The sequence below is a fragment of the Leucoraja erinacea genome, chromosome 23 (assembly GCF_028641065.1).
Source record: "Leucoraja erinacea ecotype New England chromosome 23, Leri_hhj_1, whole genome shotgun sequence".
NCBI lineage: Eukaryota > Metazoa > Chordata > Chondrichthyes > Rajiformes > Rajidae > Leucoraja > Leucoraja erinaceus.
Window position 1 is genome coordinate 3,148,120 of NC_073399.1, and position 15,183 is coordinate 3,163,302.

A 15,183-nucleotide genomic window follows, 5' to 3' on the forward strand; every position below is an offset into this window, starting at 1 on the left:
TTGTCAGAACTAGTTTTGACCTGCTGAGTATTTGCAACATTTACTGTTATTATTTTGTATTTCCAGCACGTACAGTTTTTATTTTTGAGTTTTAGATATTACTATGACATGCCAGTAGTGTACGTAATTCCAACACCCCAACCCTTTGAACTGTATATTGTCTGGCACATTTCATGAAAAGTGCATGAGTGTGCATGTATGTCTGTGTGCATGAGAGCCATTTAAGTCTCTAAACAGCACCAGTAATACCCAAAACTGCAGGTCCTGCCAAGCTCAGCTTTGCAAACGCCTTCCCAGTCCAAGAATTGTTCAAAGATGATTGTGCATTGTGATTCATGAACAACAGAAGAAGACTGGTAGCAATCAATTCAGTTTGTACAAGCTCAGGGTTTTTTTTTTACTGTGGATAGAGTTAGAGAACAAGCTACATAACAGTATGGAAACTTGTAAACAAGTGGCCTATTTCATGGACCCTTCCTCTTAACTTTTATATCCCCGTCACAATGTTTGCTTAAGATAGACACAAAATGATGGAGTAACTCAGCGGGACAGGCAACATCTCTGGAGAGAAGGAGTGGGTGACGTTTTGGGTCTAGAGAGTTACTCCAGCTTTTTGTGTCTATCTTCGGTTTAAACCAGCATCTGCAGTTCCTTCCAACAACAGTGTTTGCTTAACTTTCTGCAACAAACTTTCTAGGTGGTCTGAATCACTGACTCTTGGTTACTAATTCACCAAATATCATGTTTTGATATGATTCTGCAAAATGTGCACTTATTTATGCATCTTGGTTTAACACCCCTGAGGGGATATTCAATTACTTTGAAAATTAAATATATTCTGACAGTGCAGATCCTGGTGGCAGCTGAAATCTTTTTCCCCCCAAGACTTGATTACACCAGAGTTCTACAAAAAAAAAATAATTGCAAGGAAAATAACATTCTTCTTCTGTCATTCCAAGCGCCTTCCTTGAATATTTCATGTCGTTACAGTTGCAGTGGAAAGAACCAAAGCCTTTATCTGAATTCCTCGATCAATTTTAGGACAAAATCTCGCAGCATTAAAAGGCAACAGTGTCCGAATGGCTCACTTGGAAATTGGTTGGACTTTATAAGAGGCAAGACAGATGTGAAAGAACAGGACAATTTTCCACCTGTATTAATACTGTTAGAATTGTGCTTAAACGTTAGTTCAGTAATTAAATAGCGATAATGTTGCCTCAAAGGCTTTTTAACTCTTTTACAGAAAATAATTTACAAATACTCCAAGGCTTTGATGTAAAGAGAAATTGCTGAAACAGCATTACTGGAGAAGAAGTATCTTTTTAAGACTTTTTCATTCAAACGTTTTTTTAATATAACATTTGTTTTGTGCACAATTAAGTTAAATAGCTTTGGGCCAGGTCGCCCATGTAGTTGTATTCGTCCAGAGAACAGCCCCATTCCTCCATCCTTGTTTGAGTAACACCATTCATTTGCATTTATACGGCCACTTTAATATTGCATCGTTTTCCAAAATGCCTGGAGCAAGAATGATCAAACAAAATCTGAAATCAAGTTGCAAAATGAGATATCAGAACAGGTGGTGGGTTTTAGAGAACATTTAAAGAAGTAGAGGGGGACAGAAAGATTAATGGGGGAGTGAGAGGGGGGTGGTTAGGATTTTTGAGTAGTAAGTAGTAAACAGGAACAGAAGGTACAAAGGGCGTCAGATTTAAATCAGGAACATCGAACAGTGCAACACAGGACCAGGCCCTTTGCCCACTATGTCTGCGCCAAACATGATGCCAAGATGAACTAATCTCAATTGCCGAAGATAGACACAAACTGCTGGAGTAACCCACCGGGATCGGCAGCATCTCTGGAGAGAAGGAATGAGTGACATTCCGCGTCGAGTCTGACTAAAGGTCTCGAAAATGTCACCCATTTCTTCTATCCAGAGACGCTACCTGTCCAGCTGAGTTACTCCAGTATTTTGTGTCTATCTGCAGTTCCTTTCTTCACTAATCTCACTTGCCTGTACATGATGCCTATCCCTCCATTCCCTGCATATTCATGTGCCCATCTAAAAGTCTCTAAAGTGCTATAATGCTAGCTGCCTTCACCGCCACCCCTGGCAGCGTGTCCCAGGCACACCAGCCTGTGTGTAAAATACCTGCCCCGCACATCCCCTTTAAACTTTGCCCCTCTCACCTCAAAGCTATGTCCTCCAGTCATTGACATTTCCACCCTGGAATTATACTTCTGAATATCTATACTATTCATAGTTATGTATACGTCTCTCAGATATTTCCTCAACCTCCAGTGCATGGAGAAGATAATCCAAGCAAGTCCAACCTGAGACGGCTTCATGCTGCTGGAAGTGGGGAACTGCAGCTCTCGGAGGAGACTGCGGAATTGGAGCAGGCTACAGGGATTAGACGAGGCAGTGGGATTTGGAGGCAAGGATAAGAAATGTTAAAACTGTTGCATCGCTTCATCAGTGGACAATATAGTTCAGCAAATACAGGGATGGAAGGCGGCTTTCGGGACCCACTGAGTTACTCCAGCATTTTGTGTCTACCTTTGGAAGAAGATTGTAGCGGGTTACAGCGGCAGAAACCCGGGTTCAACCCTGACCGCGGGTGCTGTCTGTATGGACGTTCTCCGCGTGACTTTGTGGGTTTTCTCCGGGTGCTTTGGTTTCCTCCCATACTCTAAAGACATGCAGGTTTGTAGGTTAATTGTGTTCTGTAAACTGTCCCTAGTGTCCAGGGTAGTGCTAATGTAAGGGGTGATCGCTGGGTGGAGCGGACTTGGTGTGACGAAGGGCCAGTTTCCACGCTGTATCTCTAAAGTCTAAAGTTTACACTTGTTGCAGCATATTGAGGGTCAAATTGGTTACATCTGGGTGTGGGATACCTTGGCAGGAAAAAGACCCGCATTTCAGGTGCAACCATTTCAGGTAAACAAAGTGCCCAGACTAACAAGGACAACAAATGTATGTGTATTATCTACAGTAAGATAATTATATTTTCCAGGTGGCATCCAAAGCAATAGATGTTAGCTTTTAGTTATACGTATACTGGCACTGGGATTGCACATGTTCCAAGGCAGCTGACCCTTGACAAAGGAGCACACATGGCAGTCTCACCACCCACCGTAGCTTCCCAGCAGTGTTTTCTGGGTTGACACAAAATGCTGGTGTAACTCAGCAGGTCAGGCAGCATCTCTGGAGAAAGGAATACGTGACGTTTCGGGTCGAGACCCTTCTTCAGATGAGAGTCAGGGTAGAGGGAAACGAGGTATGAAGAGGCGCAGAAGAAATCAGAGCCGGCACCGATGACTGAAGAAAGGTAGAACCCACAATGGTCCATTGTTGGCTGTGGAAGAGGTGAGAACAAGGGATACAAAACAGTGAAACTAGCAAGACGACTAGAATGGGGGAGGGACGGAGTGAGAGGGGGGGAATTCAAGGGTTACTTGAAACAATGCCAGCAGATTGGGTGTAAATGGAGAGGTTATGGAGAGGAATTGTGGTCGGATACGTCTGAGGTGGCATAGCTTTGTAATTGTGGTCTGTTGACTCCAGCGGAGCTTCTGCATCCAGCTTCAAGTCTATAACATGGCTTCTACCTGCTGGCACCAGTAAAAGCTTTCACATGCTGCCTACCTTTAGACATGTGCATCTTGGTGAATCACTCCAACCTCCCTGGGAATACACAGTGCGCCCATCGATGCACTTGATTCCGAACAGATCAAAGACTTCCAATCCGAGGGCAACTCTGTCACCGTGAGGGGGGGCTGTGTAGGGTGAGGTGTACCGTGTAGCTATTGGTGCAGATCACTCTACACAGCACTCTCAATATAACTCAACATCAGGTCGAAGTTACCTTGATGAAGCAGAAATAGAATGAAGCTGAGAGCCAAAGGCATTGGAACGACCAAAGAAAAGCTACAATGAACATTTGCATTTATATATTATCCTTAGTAAAACCTCTGGAGGCACTTTGGAGGAGTGAACGTAATCAGTCAAGAAATGTCCTCCAGCCAATTTGGAAATGTTGAGAGAGTTCACAACAAACTGAGTTACAAAGTAGGTTAATGAGGGTGTGGAGTCAAAGATGTTTGCGGAGACGGGTTTTGAATCTTTCAGCCTCCATGCTTGTTATTAGTGTAGAAAATGACAGGGGGGGGGGGGAGTGAGGGGGAAGAATGGAAGGGGCTGAAGGATAAATAATACACTGAGCAGGAGCTTCCTATGTTCAGTACAGCTCACAGTGCTGCATCATTCTACATCCATTGGAGCAACTGGGATTGACAAAGTTTAGCTGGACATTACAATCAAGTCAAGGGTTGGATTCTGGTTCAGAGAAGAATGCAGAAGGACACAAGGACACCTAAAAATGAGGTGTCAATCTGTCGAAGAGGGCCACGCAGAATTATAAACCACTGTACAACAAAAAGCCATGTAAAATACAGAGTTAAGCATTAACTAGTCACAGCTCCAGCCAAGCTGTTCCATTATGATTATAACTCTGGTATACTTCCAGTAATTTGGAAATCTGCCCAAATGTATCCTGAACACAAGCTAGACATATCTAATTAGGTTCCAATCAATCTACTGTCGATTATCACCAAAGTGATGGGAAGTACAGTTGACTGGGCTATCAAGCAGAACTGTTTGTTCACCAGTGCCCAATTTTGGTCTCATTAGCCTCCAGAAAAAAAAAAACTACAACGTGTAATTCAGCGGGGCAGGCAGCATTTGCGGAGAACATGGATACGTGATGTTTAAGAAGGAACTTTGCAGATGCTGGAGAATCGAAGACTGTCTGTTACACAAAAAAGCTGGAGGGAAACCAGCGGGTGCAGCAGCATCTATGGAGCAAACGAAATAGGCAACGTTTCGGGCCGAAACGCTGCCTATTTCCTTTGCTCCATAGATGCTGCTGCACCCGCTGAGTTTCTCCAGCTTTTTTGTGTAACCATGGATACGTGATGTTCCAGGTCACGACCCTTCAGAAGGGTCCCAATCCAAAACGTCACCTATCCATAATTTCCAGAGGCACTGCCTGACCCGTTGAGTTACTCTAACATTTTGTGTCATTTTATTTTGTAAACCAGCATCTTCAGTTCCTTATATCTCCTCCGCCTGGCTCTAGATCTCATTAAAGCCTTGGATCAAAATGGAACCAAAGAACTAAATTCCTGCATTGATGCAAGAGTGACTGTTCTTAACGTCAAGGAGGCATTTGACTGAGTGTTGGATCAAGGAGCTCTGGTAAAACTGAAGTCAATGAAGATTTAGAGAAAAACATTGGCTTATACCTAAACCAATAATGTTTTGAATCTTAGAGGCGAGATTGCTACCAATTCTGACTGTGTATAGAACAGCCACACATGGAGATTTAGGATGGATTACACTCAAGGAAGAGAATTTGGTCAGAATTAAGTTTAGATGTTTCACTGTACAGCTGAGCTGCTCAGAAACGAGTTGATTGACAAGGGCTCTGTAAGCAGACAGCAACACATACAGTACATACTGTGATACAAAGGCTCCCTGTCACTCTGTTGGAATGTTGTGCATATGTAAACAAACATTGGTCTGCAGTAGTGAAGAGATTAATAGTCAGAGGAATGACATTGTAAAGTTATTTATCACTTGTAGCTCATTGCCACAGCTTTCCATACTTAAACCTTATTTGGTCAAAATGCCCTGTGTTTCCAACTGATTCACAGCTTCCTATTCTAAATTGAAGTATTTGCAAAATTTGGGGTGTCAACAATATTTTACAAAATCTAAACCAGTCATAGTTTGAAAACCTCAAAGGAACCTTTGTTAAAGTGGCCTATTTAATATTCTTCTAAACCCTAGTCCGTCTCTAGTCCGGCTTCTAAACCCTAGTCCAGCTCTTCTGTGAGAGGAATTTTTACAAATAGCTTTGTTTTGTTAGACTTCAGATCTTCTCATCTTTGAAGGAGAAGTAAGTGGAGTGATTGTACCATCCAAATCTCCAGGCTAAAATATATTTATTACTGTGTCATTGGGGAACACATTATTTGCAGGGCTCTCTTCAGCTATGATGGGATACTTTCTAAAAATACAGCAGTTTTGCTTTCCACCTCTCTTTAAAGTTTCGCCCAGTTTCACAGTCTTCAGGCAAAGTCAATCATGGATGGGTGTGTTTGTTGGTGGATTCTATTTCCCTTTGTCAGCATTGATTGTTCTTCAAAATTAAATCAATAGAATCCAAAAGGTACATGGATAGAACAGGTTTGGAGGGAGATGGGCCAAACGGCAGCAGCTGGGACAAGTGTAGCTGGGACATGACTCAAATCCAATCCTTCTTCAATTCTAAACCCATCTCAATAAGGTACTCTTCGCAAAAACAATGGCAGATTTCATGTTCTGTCATAACAATGAATTTTAGGCAGGACACATCAGAGCTGCCAGTTACTTACTCACATGACTGGAGCTAGAGTAACTCAATGGGTCAGGCAGCATCTCTGGGATAAGTGACGATTCAGGTCAGACTGAAGAAGGGTCCTGACCCAAAACATTGCCTATAATGTTCTCCATAATCCCTGACCCGCTGTGTTACACCAGCACTTTGATTCTTTTTTTTTGTTAACCAGCATCTGCAGTTCCTTGTATTCCCATGTGTATGACTGGGATTGCAGATTCACATTGACCATGGATTAAACATAGAAACATAGAAGATAGGAGTAGGCTATTCGGCCCTTCGAGCCAGCACCGCCATTCAGTATGATCATGGCTGATTATCCAAAATCAGTAACCCATTCCTGCTTTTCCCCAGATCCCTTGATTCCTTTAGCCTTAAGAGCTAAATTTAAGTAAAGGTTCTGGTTCCTTTGTTGATTTTAAGCATTGGCAACAGACAAGAAGTTTATGATCCACTGCTCTAGTTTGCTTTTAGAAGTATCCGTCTAGTTCTGAAAGCAAACTAGAGCAGTGGATCATAAAGTATTATCATTTTGTAATTAAGGTATGTGGAAAAAAACTTATTTTTAAAGTTTTTATTGGGATATTAAATTAAAATTCACTAAATCAGATTAATCTAATTACATTTCAGATTTAATTACGGGGTTTAATGATAATTTGGTATGCTTGATGGAGATTTGTCTGAGTGTCCAAACTTTGTGAATCATCAGTAGTACCATTCAGTTTAGTTTCTGTCGACATTCGCATGATTTTCTGTACTAATTCAAGTGTGGATATAACACATTTGTTGACCAATTGTTGTCTTAAAACAAGTCTCCATACTTACAAAGATTTGTTCTTCCTGAAATTTTAGGAACTTGAAACGTATTTTATTAATTCCACTTAAACTGCAAATTAGAGAGACGACTAGATTATTGGAAGAATGGTGTTCTCTGTGATTGAAACTTTGCAAGAAGCTTAAAATGATACCATTAGTTGCAGTTGTTGATGGCAAATGCTTCGTTAGTGAAGCTCCTCATCCCAATTGTGTCTCATGTTCTCTGGATGAACCTCCTCCACTTAATTCCAATGTTATATTCTCAGCATTATTTGTAATTTAATTTAGTTTAGTTTAGAGATACAGCGCGGAAACAGGCCCTACGGCCCAGCGAACCCCGCACATTAACACTATCCTACACAAACATGGGGCAATTTACATTTATACATTAACCTACAAACCTGTACGTCTTTGGATTGGGGGAGGAAACCGAAAATCCTGGGGAAAAAACCCACGCAGCTACGGGGAGAACGTACAAACTCCATACAGATCGCACCCATAGTCAGGATCGAACCCAGGTCACTGGGGCAGTCAGCGCTGTAAAGGCAGTAACTCTACTGCTGTGCCACCATGCCGTCCTGTTTTATATGAATTCCCTGTCTCTCTGGGAGCCAATGGGCAGCTAAATTACAGAGAGAATCATTTATCATGGGGAGACAAAGAACTGCAGATGCGAGAACCTTGAGCAGAACCAAAAGCGCTGGAGGAACTTGGTGGCCCAGGCAGCATCTGTTGAGGAAGAAGGGTCAGACCCAAAACGCCATCTAAGTCAAGTCAGGCCAGGTCAAGAGAGTTTATTGTCATGTGTCCCAGATAGGACAATGAAATTGTCTACAGATTCTGCTGACTCGCTGAATTCCTCCAGCATTTTGCATTGTGCTCAATATATCAAGTACAATTGGAAATCAGAATGAGTGCTTTGACCTTGAATGCTCTGCAATGCAGCAGAGATTTGAAGGACACAAGATCGAACTTCAGCTTTATTCAAGACTAAAGTTTCAGTTTATAATGTTATAGCTGTGATGGAGTTTGTAATTGTGAAGACATAGTATCGCATGGGCTGGTTGGGAAATGCCTCTAATCTACATCATCTTCACAACTCTAGTTGGTAGAATTGCCGGAGATTTCATCCCAGTTGCCTCCCACCAATTCTCTGCACCTTCCAGCAGCCATTTCCGTATGTGTGAAATAATGAGATGTCACAGATGGTTGTCTTTAGATCTGAGACTGATTTGTACCTCAGGCTGTAGGTACTGGAGGACTTTGTTCATCTGGAGCCCTGTCTTCTAAGGCAGGTGGATTCCTGGTTGTCCCAAGGCCAATCTCTATGCCTTGACCACATTGTAGTGATCCAGACATCAGTGCCACTTGTAAAGCTGCTGGCTCACAGCACCAGAGACCCGAGTTTCATCCTGAAGTTGGCTGCTGTCTGTGTACGGTTTGCATCTTCTCCCTGTGTGTGACTGCATGGATTCTCTCCGGGTGCTCCTGACGTGGGGGTTGGAGGTCTGTATATTTTCCCCAGTGTGTGGGGAATGGCTGTGAAAGTGGGATAACATACAGCTAGTGTGAATGAATGGGTGATTGATAGTTGGCATGGACTCGGTTGGCCAAAAGGCCGGTTTCCCTGCTGCATCTCTAAACTAAACCAAACTAAACTAATTATTATTTGACAGAACATTTCCTAATGCTTTTGCACAGTTCCTGCAGCACAGATGTGACTGAGCTGCTTCGTTCCAAGTTTCTGCCTTCTGCCTGTACTCAGATAATTTGTCAATCTGCCTGCTGTAGCATTGATATCAGGAGTATCTCAGCGGAACAGGCAGCACCTCTGGGTAGAAGGAATGGATGACGTTTCGGGCTGAGACCCTTCTTCAGACCGGAAACGTCACCCAATCCATTTAGCCAAAGATGCTGCCTGTTCCGCTGAGACACTCCAGCATTTTGTGTCTTTCTTCAGTGTAAACCTGCATCTGCAGCTCCTTCCTACACATTGATATCAGCCAAAGCATCTTTGGACAGAAATACATCATTCGATTACTGCTCAAAGTTCCATGGCCATTTAAGGCCAGCACACATATTGTGGTCTGGCCAGCATGAAACAAAAAAGCAAGTTCCATACTTTGATGAGGAAGCCAAATTCATTCTGATGACATTCAATTATAAACTTGGAACCAAACAAGTTATTGGTTGGATCTTTTATTCTTAATGTCAATCTAAATGGCTCCCGATTTTGGATTATTCTTGAGAGGCGCATGAGAAAAAACTGAAGCAAAGCCGGATCACTGAAACTATGCCTGGTACCCGCCATGGTGTTTTATGTACAAATCTGAAGTCAACAGCAATCCCATTAAAATGTAGCTGAGGCTGTCTCAACTTCCAGAAAACAATGAGATGGTACAGAGCTGGCTGCACTCTAATCAACGGGAATCTGCACTTTCCCTCGATTTGCTTTCCCAAATGATGGAAGAGGCAGGAGGCCACCTCGTGACCTGCCCGACTTTGCATCACACCACTTACCTATCATCTACCATCTCCCATGCAGAAAGGCGATCATTCATACCTTCTGACAGCTTGCTGGGGTTGCCTTGTTTATACCAGTGAAGGTGCACCATTTTAACCCTTGAAGCTACAAATGCAATTTGTTAGGTAGTCTTCAACCTCCATCAGGGAACAAAGGGGAACAGTTCATAAGTCCTCCAATTAATCATTTAGCTTCAATTCAGTTTAAAAAGAATGCAATAATGATTCTGAGCCAAAATGCGCACCTGTTTCTTCTCTCCAGAGATGCTGCCTGACCCGCTGAGTTGCTCCATCACTTTGTGTCTATCTACGGTATAAATCAGCATCTGCAGTTATTTCCTGCACAAAAAGAATGCTCGGTTGTTTATAAGTTGAGAAGATGCAAGGCAGGATCACAAAATAGAAAGAAGAGACTGGAGATGGTGTAATCTGGAGCAAAAACAGAACACTGGAAGAACTCAGCTGGGCAAGCAGCATCTGTGGAGGTAAGACATGCAGGTAGACATTTTGGTCAGCGGAGAGACAATGATTGGCAGAATGTAGCAGTGCAAGGGAGAGGTGGAACAGGAGTTGGTAGGCAATAAGTGGAACCGGGTAGGGAGGGGGTGGTGGGCAGATGGAACCGGTGGGGAGAGGGCGAAGGAACAGGATGGGAAAGGTGAGCCGAGGGGAAAGAAATTAAAGCAGACAGATAAATATTAGTGAGTGTAGAATACCAGGGATGTGGGTGACCTGAAATTGGAAAATTCAATGTTCAATCCATTGAGTTGTAACCTGCCGAGTAAAATATAAGATATTGTTTGTCCAATATGCACTTGGCATTTCCATAGCAACAGAGAAGGTCCAAACCTAACCTTCTGGAGGGGGAATGGGAAGCTGATGATTATGACATGTGGCCACATTCTCGAGATGGTGGTTGTAGGCAGAGCACACGACCTCCATGGACAGGCTAGAGGCAGGAAAAATGTTCCTGATGTTGGGGGGAGTCCAGAACCAGGGGGTCACACGTTTAAGAATAAGAGGTAGGCCAGTTAGGACTGAAATGAGGAAAAACCTTTTCACCCAGATAGTTGTGAATCTGTGGAATTCTCTGCCACAGAAGGCAGTGGAGGCCAATTCACTGGATGTTTATCAAGAGAGAGTTGGATTTAGCTCTTAGGGCTAATGGAATCAAGGGATATGGGGAGAAAGCTGGACGGGGTACTCATTCTGGATGGCCTACTCCTGCACCTATTTTTTATGTCTATCATTGCTTAGTGCTGACTCGAAGGGCGGAATGGCCTACTCCTGCACCTATTTTTTATGTCTATCATTGCTTAGTCAATGCTTGGCCTCTCCAGTGTAGAGGAGACCACAGCGTTGCTGGAGACAAGGGTGGAGGAGGTGCAGGTGGACCTCCGCCTCACTTGGAAATTGTCTCCACAGGTGCTAGTTGAGTTCTTCCAGTGGTGATATTTTTTAAGAAATATATAGGGGTATGAAGGAAAATATCAAGGCAGAGATAGATAGAATCTTGATTAGTACAGGTGTCAGAGGTTATGGGGAGAAGGCAGGAGAATGGGATTGGGAGGGAGAGATAGATCAGCATGATTGAATGGCAGAATAGACTTAATGGGACGAATGTCCTAATTCAACTCCTAGTGCTTATGACCTTAAGATCAAGAAGCAGATGACATTGGGCTTGAATCCCAAGAGCAAAGGATGTAAAGATGTTTAATGCTTTACTACTGCACAAAATTATAAAAGATAAAATCCGGAAAGAATAAATGGTGACTTGAGAAGAGTTTTTGTTTCACCTAATATCGTGGGTTCTCGAAGTGGTTCTGAATGCGATGACTACCTGAGAAGGTGATGAAGGTTCCTTCATCAAGATCATGTATAAATGTGGCAACATGAGCACTTGTAGCCCTGTCATCTGCTGGCCCGGGCAGGGGGAATCTACTCGTTTTCTGGCCTGAATGAGCACAATGCACCTAAAGGATTCCATCTGTGCTAAGAAAATTCTGATTTAAATTTCTACAATTTATGATTCAATCTTGTCCTTATCCATCATAAGAGGGACGGGAAATGGTCGTTTTCTCCTTCATCTGAACACAACGTTTAGAATCCGCTAATGCAGTCCTCCCTGACCTGTTGCCATATATCCTGAATATGCTGACTGTGCGGAGTTTGCACGTTCTCCCTGTGACCCCCAAGGATGTTCCTCTAGGTGCTCTTGTTACCTCCTTCATCCCAAAGATGTGCAGATTTGGAGGTTAATTGGCCTCTAGGTAAATTGCTGCTAGTGTGTAGGGAGTGGATGAGAAAGTGGATAGGAAATATGATGGTCGGCATGGACTCGGTGGGCTGAAGGGCCTGTTTCCCTATTGTCTAAACTAAACTAAAATAATTATCATGTGAAAGAACAATTCATTAAAAGAAATGCAGAATTACAACTGAAATCAATGCCACAATTTGACTGTTTTGTTGCTAATTGCATTGCTTCACCTTTGCAGTGGGGATGATGCCATTATTTGGGAGAGTGTGCCACTTTTCTGTGTTGAAGAACAGTCAGTAAATGAGAACTTTCATTTGGTTTGGCCATCAGGTGATATTTTTTTCATTTTCATGCTGGAAAACAAAGTATCACATTTATTGCAGCCAGACACCTGGAATTGACTCGTGTGCCTTGGCAGGCATCGCCCGGCTGCTTAGAATCAAACTTGGAATTCGTGAAACCGATGAAAAGTTAACCAGCCGTATGTCTGGTAATAATTAATTTCACCTGGAAAACCTGATACTGTTGCCTGAAGATATCCGTCCTCAGGAAACTACTGATTGCAGCCAATTGCTTTGTTGCAAATAGGAAAGATCAGTAGACCAATTAGCACTGGAGAGCTTGTATATTCTATTTATATATTCAAAGTGTGCTTGCAATTCTGAGAAGTGAACTTGTTAACCTGGCATGCTAATTAAACTGTGAGGTCAGCTCGATGCTCAATAGTTATTTTATTTTGAGTTTGATTAGGCGCATTGTTACTGAGATTATAGTTATGTCTTCTTCTTATCAAGTCCACACACGAGATTAGAAGTTGTCGAGACAGAGCTGAACTCACTTCTCGGCATCTGCATGCAACGCTTTGTATGCATTGTGTGTGTGTCTTGTCGTATCTTGTGCTTCCTGTGGCTGGAAACTTGAACGCTCTTTCCTTGACCCCATTTTAGTTATTTTACTGTTTCTTATACATCACGTCTTGCACCCTCTCTTTACTCAAGTCAAAGTCTCATTGCCCAGTATATTGCACAATTCACTTTCATTCAAAGGGGCTAGTGGAGTCAAGGGATATGCGGAGAAGGCAGGCACGGGTTATTGATATGGGACAATCAGCCATGATCACAATGAATGGCAGTGCTGGCTCAAAGGGCTGAATGGCCTCCTCCTGCACCTATTTTCTATGTTTCTATGTTAACCTCCCTCAATCCCAATTTCTTCACTTTAAAGACACAATTATATGTCAGCTCAGTACTAGGCTCAGTCATCTCTCAGCATCCTCTCAATTGGACCAACGTCCAAGCCTCTGCATGTGGTCTCTCTACAAACTGTCTTCAGTTATATAAGTATACTAAACCAAGTGCAGCCCCGTTGGGTCTGCTCCCCCAATGGTGTGATCCCCCAACCCAATATTCCACCATGCACCCGTCTCCTCCAATGGAACTGAAGCCGTTCCCAAATGTAAGATTCCAGCACTCCCCTGCCTCCCCTGCCTCCCTCAGCAGTGGATTGAAAAAAAATTCCAATTGCACCTCCCCTGCCTGCTGCAGCAGTGAAAAGTTCAGTGTGTTCCTGTCTTGCAACTTTGTTTCGAAGTGTGTTGGAAGCTGATAGGAAGGAGCAGCCGTCAACGAATCAAAAGGCAGAAAGGCAGTCGGACGGCAGCCGGTCGGATGGCACGAGAGTTTTATATATTAATAGATAGATAGATGTAAGTTCTATGTAAGTATTATTTTACATGTTTTTCATATTTTTGTGTTATTTATTTGGGAGATGATACTGAAAGGTGAAATCACAGTGTTGTTACTGCAGGATACAATAGCTTGGTGTGGCATCAGCAGCAGCTTTCGGTGCAGCAGGGAGTGGCGCATGGATGCAAGTTAACGTTATAGCTTCCACACCAAATGATGGAGAACAAGAGTCTCATTGTGTAATAATTATAACAGAAATCAGGAGAGTGAACCTGAGTTGGAGTTTCAGATCATTGAAGAGTCAATTCAGCTGGAAACTGTTCGAGACTGGCGAAGCACAGAAAGGCAGAAACTCATGGCGGGGAAGAGTGGTCTGTATTGAGGTGAAAGGCCAGAGAGGGTCAAATAACAGTACTGATGAGCAGGCGAGGTAATGAAAAGGAGCAAACATCTGGAAGAGGAACAGATGCAAAATAACTAAGTGAATTTTACCAAAGGATTATGGAGTGCATTTGAGATAAAATTGCTATAAATGTTGATTATATTACTAGTTGGATTGAAATGGTGATGTGAAACGGCAGATTAATTTATTTAATTACATTGTTCTATAAAGGACCATACTGTGGACATACAGTGGCTTGCAAAAGTATGAACTCTTTACTCTGATACCCCTAAATAAAATCCTTTGCAACCAATTAATTGCCTTCAGAAGTCACCTAATTAGTAAATAGAGTCCACTTGTGTGTAATCTAATCTCAGTATAAATACAGCTGTTCTGTGAAGGCCTCAGAGGTTTGTTAGAGAACAAGAGTGAACAAACAGCATCATGAAGCCCAAGGAACACACCAGACAGGTCAGGGATAAAGTTGTGGAGAAGTTTAAAGCAGGGTTAGGTTATAAAAAAATATCCCAAGCTTTGAACATCTCACGGAGCACTGTTCAATCCATCATCCGAAAATGGAAAGACTGTGGCACAACTGCAAACCTACCAAGACATGGCCGTCCACCTAAACTGACAGGCCGGGCAAGGAGAGCGTTGATCAGAGAAGCAGCCATGGTAGCTCTGGAGGAGCTGTAGAGATCCATAGCTCAGGTGGGAGAATCTGTCCACAGGACAACTATTAGTCGTGCACTCCACAAATCGGGCCTTTATGGAAGAGTGGCAAGAAGAAAGCCATTGTTGAAAAAAAGCCATAAGAAGTCCCGTTTGCAGTTTGCCACAAGCCATGTGGGGGACACAGCAAACATGTGGAGGAAGGTGCTCTGGTCAGATGAGACCAAAATTGAAGTTTTTGGCCTAAATGCAAAACGCTATGTGTGGCGGAAAACTAACACTGCACATCACCCTGAACACACCATCCCCACTGTGAAACATGATGGTGGCAGCATCATGCTGTGGGGATGCTTTTCTTCAGCAGGGACAGGGAAGCTGGTCAGAGTTGATGGGAAGATGGATGGA

General features: G+C 43.0%; 1 protein-coding gene across 4 annotated transcripts in view; it reads left to right on the forward strand.

Annotated features, from left to right (window-relative positions):
- b3gntl1 (UDP-GlcNAc:betaGal beta-1,3-N-acetylglucosaminyltransferase-like 1) overlaps positions 1-15,183 on the forward strand; it is a 231,925-nt gene that overhangs the window by 162,082 nt on the left and 54,660 nt on the right. The gene's annotated exons all lie outside the window — the stretch shown is intronic.